Genomic DNA, 8183 nt, shown 5'->3' with positions numbered 1-8183 from the left:
TCCTGCTTTGGCTCTCCAGTTTTGATTTGTATTTTCCTACCCTGTGTGATGTGGTCTTGATAACCAGAGCCAGGCAGGTGCTTGGGTACTTCAGTAGCAGTTAGATGGATGAACAAGTTATGAAATGTTGACCCAACTCCCCTATCCTTTGAGAACACGAATAGCACCCTGCCTCTTTAGGGCATGATACTGAGGGTCTGAGGGACAGAGCCTAAAGCACCACTCAGTTGTAGCATCAGCTTTACTTCAGCAGAAAGGAGACATGGGGCTGTGAAAATACCTGCACAGAAGTTTGCGAAAGTGCATTTTCACCCTGTGCTTCATATGCAGAAATGCTATACTATTTACTCACTTGGATGATGACTGGGAGACACATTACCATGAAACATTATGGAGATGAATGCCTCAATTTTAGGAATTCATGTCCCAGTTGTTACTCTGAGAAAATAGCAACTAATAACTTAAAAATCAGATCTTTGGAGTAGACATGGAGAAGCCGCAGAAAACAAAACAAGAGTTTGATACAAAAGCAGCATTAAAACCAAAACCATTTTCACTAGCACAGTAGTACGTCTTTGCTTAATTGATTATACGTTTTCTGCTTCTGGTAAAAGGGATTTGAGACATGCAAATTCTAGCTTAGGGACAAGTTGTGCAACATCGCACTCGCTCATGAGTAATCCAGTTGACCTCCCCAGGCCGACTCATGTGAGCAAGCACTCATCACCACCACCGAGGGTTGCACAATCGGTGGGGTTTCAGTGCACCTCTCTATCTGCACCCTCCCAGACAGCACTGCATCCGCCGTGCCTCAGCACAAGTGGGCCGTCGAGCTTCTCTGATTGCTACAAAGCTACGCCAAAACACAGAGGAAATGTGTCCTGTGCGAGGAATTAGTTTGATTAGTTCTCTTAGGATACACATGATACTTTTTTTTTTTAAGATCACAGAAAGAACATTTCAAGGTTACTCCATGAGAATAATCTGTCTTTTAAAACACACAAGTTCTCTAATTACATTTGCAAAGAAAAAAAAAAAAAGCTGTGTGTGCTGTGGCAATGAAAAAGCTAGTAAAGTCAGCACGACTGAGCCCTTAATTTTGCCTTTTCACCAGGTTTCAGACAATTAGGTTTGTGAGCAGTAAAAAAAGACAGGAAAAAAAAAGAGAAAGAAAAAAGCACATGGTTAATTTTTACATTATGGTGCCCAAATGAAAAGAGATCACTTGGCTTCATCTAACTTCCTGTCTTTGTAGTCTGAAGAATGCTGCAACATGCTACTGGTGCATGCCTGTAAGGTAACTAGTAACTGGCTTCCATAAACACTATATTTACCAGAAAAAAACAGTAAAAATCCCTGCTTAGTTCACTGCACATTATACAAGCCAAATTGCAAAAAGCAGGTTTTTTTCTCTGCAATGAAGTAAATGGAAGCGCCAACACATACAAATATGCATCTGTTACTAATGAGATGTTTACAGCCCCTGCCTTTCCAATTGCACGTATGTAATACCTCGGTGCGTCGTTACCTATAGAGCTCTGGTTAAGAGACAATAGGTCCAAATTAATATATAAACAGACATTCTCTCTTCAAGCCTGGACATGACTTGAAGCCTCTTTAAATATTTTTAAATGCTACAGCTTTCTACTAAGGTTTTAAAATCCTTTCTTCCACTCTTTGCTGGTGGTGAAAATGTTCAGGGGACAGGACAAGATATTTATAATAACAGGATATTTCACTCTGCACTTTGTTTTAGCGTGTGGGGGGAATAATAATTGTATTCAGACTTGAAATGGCTTGGGTTACGCAGTTCAGAGCACAAGCACCTGCAGCAAATTAATTTGTTGTAGCACATTTATTATCTCATAGCTTCTATTTAGGCTGCAGCTGTTGCTATTATGTTAATAATGTTTTTTATCACCACTGTATACAACAGGTTATGGTAATACAGAAATTTTGGGGTGTGGGGTGTTGGTTTGGGTTTTTTTAAATTTTACTTCTCAGAAAGAAAAAGATCAGGAGAATATAACACATAAGCATTGATCAAGCATTTAGCCTTCTGTTTATTAGCTGATTTGAAAGAGAATGGGCAAGAGAAATTAGAAAAGAGTAACAATAGACAAAGATGGCGCGTGCAGAATTTGTGAAAGCAAAAAAGAAGAAGAAGAGGTGGAAAAAAAGAAAGAAAGAAAGAAACACCGAACACCGCAGTGCTGGGGTGGTGAGTGTTCGGGTGGGGGCGGGGAAAATGCTGCAGTTTTCGTGAAATAATAAGGTGGAAAAAAAGGCATACAAAGAGTAGGTTTTTCATTGTCTGTAAAATATAAACACAGATGAATTCTGTCTTTGGTTTGTTCATGCTTTTCACTCTGCACAGCAGGGATGTTCTTAAGAAGTTGCCCTCTGCGAAATTTCACTAAATGGAAACCGTGGACCCTGCATGATGCGATTATAATCACACCAGCCATTCTTTTTACATAATTTTTTGTTTAAAATCCAGTAATGCTTCTTGTTTTTAAAACATATATCTATATCTATACATGCATCTAAAACGGTGCTGGTTTACATCCCCCCAGCAAAGTGCAAGCTGAAGCTATAACTGGCTGTATCCCATCCACAAATCTCCATGGACTCAAAAACAATATGAAAATTTTTAGCTGACAAGAACATGTCTGCTGCCTGCAGTCACTGCAATAGCTCACCATGTTGCCTACTAACCAAAAGATCAAAAATTATCGATTTCATGGCGCTGCGTGCTTGGGATAGAAAGGCTACTTTAAAATTTGCATTATTTAAGAAATGAACTAAGAGAAAAGACTCATGTTTTAGAGCACTTTGGAACATAAAAATGGCTTTATGTTTTAATCTTATCAATGATTTACTATAATTCTATTATTTTTAGCAGCTGGGGTCTGGAAATGATTTTTTTTTTGCCGATGAATTTAGGATTTTGCCGCAGTATACATCTGCAGTCCCAGAATCCTCTGGTAAGATAATCCCTCCTGCGATAGGGAAACGCCTTTAACCTTTTCGTGAATGAAAAATATGCAACCATTTTGAAATAAAAAGGGGGAAAGAATGATGATTTCTAAGAGCTGGAATGAAATTTACTGTGAATTGAAAGAACAAGGAAAGGAAAACATACTGTAATCGCATTGTGGCGTTGGAGTTTCTAGCTGTTGTCTCCATCGCTCCAACCCTTTCTTCAATGGTGTCCGTAAATATGCCTGGAGTATGGTGTTACCCATATTTCATGCAGGTGAGAAATTGAGAACCAAGACGTTAAGAAATACAGTGTTTCCTTGCCATAACTGCAGAAATGCTACAACTACTACCTCCATGCTGCAGGCTTTAAGGAAAATTTTGATTACCAGTCACTGAAATTCATTTGACCAGTGGATTCTTAAGATGACTGGACTGCGTTAAGGGAGCCAAGCCTCCAGATAGCAAGATGTGTTTACAGCTGCTCAGGGTTTTCAGCTAGGAAGGGAAGAGGAAATTTTTCTGTGGCGTAAGGAAAATCCAACGCCCTAGCCCATGCACAGCCTGTTTAGAGATTTGTTCAAATGAAACTCCTATCCTGATACTCTCATATTTTCAGACTGCACAGTAATTAAGAAAGAGTGGTCTGAACAGAAAAATCAAGTCTTAATAATTTACTGTCTTATGTTTTAAGATTACATGTTAGAATCAATTACTCAGAATAAGGAAATCTGGCCTAAAACTATTGAAAGAAAAAGGCAAAATGTATATATCGACTACCTTTTTAAAAACAGCTGTCTATACGAGTACAGCTATATATTTAGAGAATTGACAATTAAAGGGTTACAACTGTGAGAAATCAGGGGTTTCATGTGGATGGAGTTTGATTAGGGAAGAAGGTGGCAGGTGTCACACCTCTGTGACTGTTACTGTTTTCGCCTGTGTTTCTGGCTGGTTTTTCTGCCAGGGTGCCTGAACACAACCATTGCAGTTGTTTTAAATGAGGAGTATGAGACCCATAATCATTAAGAGACAAGCACACAGAGAAATTTTAAAGGCAAACTTAAGTGCTGTGGTTTACTTGATAATGACAACATTTTGAAAAGGATCAATATTGTGGATTTCTATTTACATGATCATGCAAAAAATTTTGAATATAAAGCCACCTTGGTATTTGTTTGGTTAGTAGTAATTAAACTATATGTGTTGGGGGATGCAATGCTTCATGTTTATTCTGTTCCACTGCTTAATATGCCAGTAATCAGATATTCTGATGAGTAATGCCTCAGCTGCTAAATCAGCTGGAGACTTTTTTCAGTTTCTGAAACATACCTGATAAATAAAGTTAAACCGAGGTAGGCATTCATGTGTACTGAATTAAAGAGGGAAACATTAAGGCACATTGCTTATATCCAAAACAGGAACACTGAGGAAAAGAATAACTTTTTTTTTTTTAAAACAAATTAGTAGCCAATGACAATTCTATTTCCAATGCTTGAAGCAACATTTATAGACTACTACGTCATTCCAACCAGTTAACAACATGTTTTGATCAGTATCTTCTATGCTAATTTATTAACATTTTGTAGGGTCTCTCCTTCAAAATGACCCAGAGTTACACACATAATTTTTTGTATAATTTCTGAGAAAAGTGAAATCTCACCAGAATTTTGAGTTTGGCCAATTCTCTTCCTCTTTGTCCATAAAGAACATTTTTTTTTTTTCTGAAATGGCACAGGTATTTGCTTTAACATAGCAAAGATTCTGATGTGTATTAAAAAACTGTAGGTCTCCAATATGAGGCAGAAGTTACATTGATTAGTCCTGTATCTCAAAGAGTGCTTAAATATTGCAAGCATCTCCTCTCTTTTCCCCTTCACTCCTGTATGAAAGTGAAAATATGTGACTTTTTTAATACACTACAACTTCCCTTCGCTGGAAGAAGATTCCTTTTATTTTTTTTCTTTTTTTTAAGAGCATCAGAATGATGTATTTTTTTTTGCTGACAAGTGGATATATATTTAGTCAATGTCTGAAAAAATATCTGTAGTTGATTCTTGAATATGTTCGTAGAGTATGCACGGTTAGAAGCCAATTATGCATACATTTTTAAGATCCATATGGGAAATCAAAGATTCAGGCCCAGAGCCCTAGATGTTTCTGTAATTGGTAATTTTGCTTTGTCCTTATATTAGTGCCATAGCTACTCATTCAATACTATGTTCCTTACAAACATAGCTAAATCACAGGATTTCAGAAGGAAAGGTGACCAACTAAGTTTAGCTTTAGCTGTTTGGTATTTTTAATTAATGGGCTTCCTGCTTTCTACCGTGTTAAAAGTTGACTCTCCAAAAGCAGTACTAAGGATGTAAAAAAAGAGGCTAACAAAAAGATTTAAATCATTATCTTTTAAAATTTAACCATGAAGCTCTCCTTTGCACTGAGGATTTCTTACTGCAGTGATACACAATGGACATGTTAGGAGACTGCTTGACCTTTTGAGAAAAATATGTCTGCAGCATACTCGTCTAGCAAACAGCCACCAAAACAAACCTATTAAAGTATAAAAGAGCTCTAAGGAAACTTCTGAAGCCGCATATACACACTTAGTGCTTCTTACGGGGGGAAAGAAAAAAAGTAGAAGAGGAAGAATAACCGGACTGTTTGTGAATTTACTCACGAAGCCCCGCATTGTAATATCCGATATAGCATTTACTCTTCTTGTTTTGATAGTGGACCATAACACACTGTATTTTAGAAAAATTAGAAACACAAAATGTATTTTAGAAACATTTTTATAATTGAAAGAACAGTATTACGAGTTAATCATAATTGCAACACTTCCAGCTATTAAGATATCAGTTTTCCTGGGGTAGTTTTATTTTTAAAAAATGTGAAATTTTAGAAAATGTTTAGCTGCCTAATAGCTAAAAATTGCAAAGCTAACATGAACCAAATTTCTTTTAGCAATGCGTCTAGATCCAAAAGCATCCTAACCACTTTGCAGTGAAACAGACAGATTAAAATGACAACAAACCATGCAAGAGTAAAGCAACCAAAAATCAACAAGTTTAGCATTATGTACTAAAGGTTTTATGAAATTTTTTTTTATATATATATATATAAGTTGTATGTTTTAAACCTGTTTTTAAAAGGGCTAGCTCCAGTTGTCCTCCTCAGGTCAAAAAGAAAAGCGGTCCATAGTTCAGGGGCCAGAAGCAAAGACACAGACTGTACCCCTCCTGCTCCTGCAAAATCCAGGCTCCAAAAGCCCCATCCCTGCAGACCTCAGGGGGTGGGATGGCACACAAAGAGGCTCTGAAAGGTATCTGGGACCATGCAACACATCAAGGGCGTTTGACTGATTCTACTGTTGTTATCAAGTACCCAATGGAATCGCTTATAGGGAATTTGGCAATAATGTCCTATGGAAACAGCACTTTGAACTTATATAGTACCTTTGATCCAGCGATCTAAAAGGAAGGGTCTGTCAGTATTACTATTCCCATTTTACAGAGGGTGAAACCAAGGCAGAGCAGATTTTCCCAAGGTTGTTGAGGAAGGCAGCTGGTAAAGGGAGGTGGACAAAGAAATTAACTCTTCCCCACACACCCTTGCCTTTTTTTTTTTAATGCCTAAACCAGTCTCCAGGAATACTTTCTCTGACTCTTATCGTAAATTGGAATCAAACTTCTGGTGTCAAGAACGGCAATGTCCTTCTGCTCACAGCTGCACCAAGTAATTCCCCTGGAAGGTGATGAGCATTCACAGCCCGCTGGCCCTGATCCAGCAGGATTTGCTTTGCTGACTCTTGCCGATGGTTGCCCTTGTTCTCGCCCTCCTTTTGGCCAGCATTGTTACAATGGGCAACTGTCCTAAGAGAAAAGAGCACGACAAGGAAAGCTGTATTTCCTGAACCTCCGACTTCAGGGTTGTCCAGGCCGCATTTCGTTTCCTTACTAGCGGGGACTGGAGGTTGCCCACTGCACAGGGAGGCTGGTGGGTGGACAATTGCTGCGTGCCCTGCAACGGCAGGGGAGAGCGGGGAGGAAACAAGGATTTTTTTAATCACCACTGCCTTCCCAGAGCCATTTTAGTAGTGACAGCTAACCTGCAGACTAAGGACCCCTCTCCTGCACTCGTTCCACTGGGTTATGGCCCCCTGCCACCCATGCCAGGTCCACCTGTGAGGGTTAGGGTGCCTCTGTGTGCAGCAAGCCCTACAATGTTCCCCCCCTCCCCAGGGACAAATCCCCTGTTTTAAAAAGCACCGATTAAAAAAAAAAAAAAGCAGCTGATGTGAAAATCAAGTAGCACTGTAGAAGAGGCTCCTTTAGTCTAACACATTACTCAATAAATCAACAGCAAAAAAAAAATAAAAAAAATCTTTAAGTGTAACTTCCTGAGTAGAAACTCAGAGCCTGTTTAAAACGGTATTATCAGTGGAAAAACAGGTATAAAGGTGGCCCCTCCGTGAACTGCCCATCTCCCCGCTTCAAGAACCACAGAAGCTGGAGGCTGGTGGGGAATGAGGGGCTGCACGAAGCCCTCCAGCCTAGGACCAAGAATTCAACCCCCAACAGCCACTAGTGCCAAAGCAAATTTATACTGGAGGAAAAAAAAAAAAAATCCATCTTTCACTAGCAATGGATGTTTTACATAAACATGTTAGGATACACGGTCCTTGTTCCTTGTAGAGGGGGGTATGTGTGTGGATTTTCCCCCCCGTCGGTATGTTAAAGACACTTTGCCATGCAAGACGGTACACGCAGAAAGTCTGTAAAACATTTTGCTGTGCAAGCCCGTGCACGCCGAGGAAGAGGCTGCCACATACGTGCCTTCACAGGGCTCTGCACGCCGCGAAAAACCTTGTGCAATTCATAATATTTTCCTGTTTTTACGACTCGCTGAAGAGGCGAGGGGCGGGCGAGGAGGAGGAGGTGTTGGGGGGGGGGGAAGCTCGCTTCTTCCATAAAAAAATAAATAAATTGCATAACGAGATACTTTCTTTGGCAACTGCTTCCTGACAAATATTTACAAGGGCAGAGCGGAGCGCGTTTCCGCCGACGTGAGCGGGCCCCGCCGCCACCTTCCCCGGCTGCCCCGGCCTCCCCGCCGGACCGGGCTGGGGCGGCAGCTGGGCGGGCTGCTGCCCCAGCCCGGGGCCGGGGCCGTTTTTCCTCAAAGCAGCCCGGGAGCGT

General features: G+C 40.2%; 1 long non-coding RNA gene across 1 annotated transcript; it reads right to left on the bottom strand.

Moving 5' to 3' along the window:
* Nucleotides 1-4031: 4031 nt before the first annotated feature.
* On the bottom strand, nucleotides 4032-8101 carry LOC128144958 (uncharacterized). Its single transcript, XR_008236275.1, has 2 exons — nucleotides 6943-8101; nucleotides 4032-6857 (listed from the first exon to the last, which is right to left on the bottom strand). It is a non-coding gene; the product is annotated as an uncharacterized LOC128144958 (long non-coding RNA).
* Between the last annotated feature and the right edge of the window lie 82 nt (nucleotides 8102-8183).

The sequence above is a fragment of the Harpia harpyja genome, chromosome 1 (assembly GCF_026419915.1).
Source record: "Harpia harpyja isolate bHarHar1 chromosome 1, bHarHar1 primary haplotype, whole genome shotgun sequence".
In the NCBI taxonomy this organism is placed as follows: domain Eukaryota; kingdom Metazoa; phylum Chordata; class Aves; order Accipitriformes; family Accipitridae; genus Harpia; species Harpia harpyja.
This window is presented reverse-complemented; position numbering and strand designations above follow the sequence as displayed.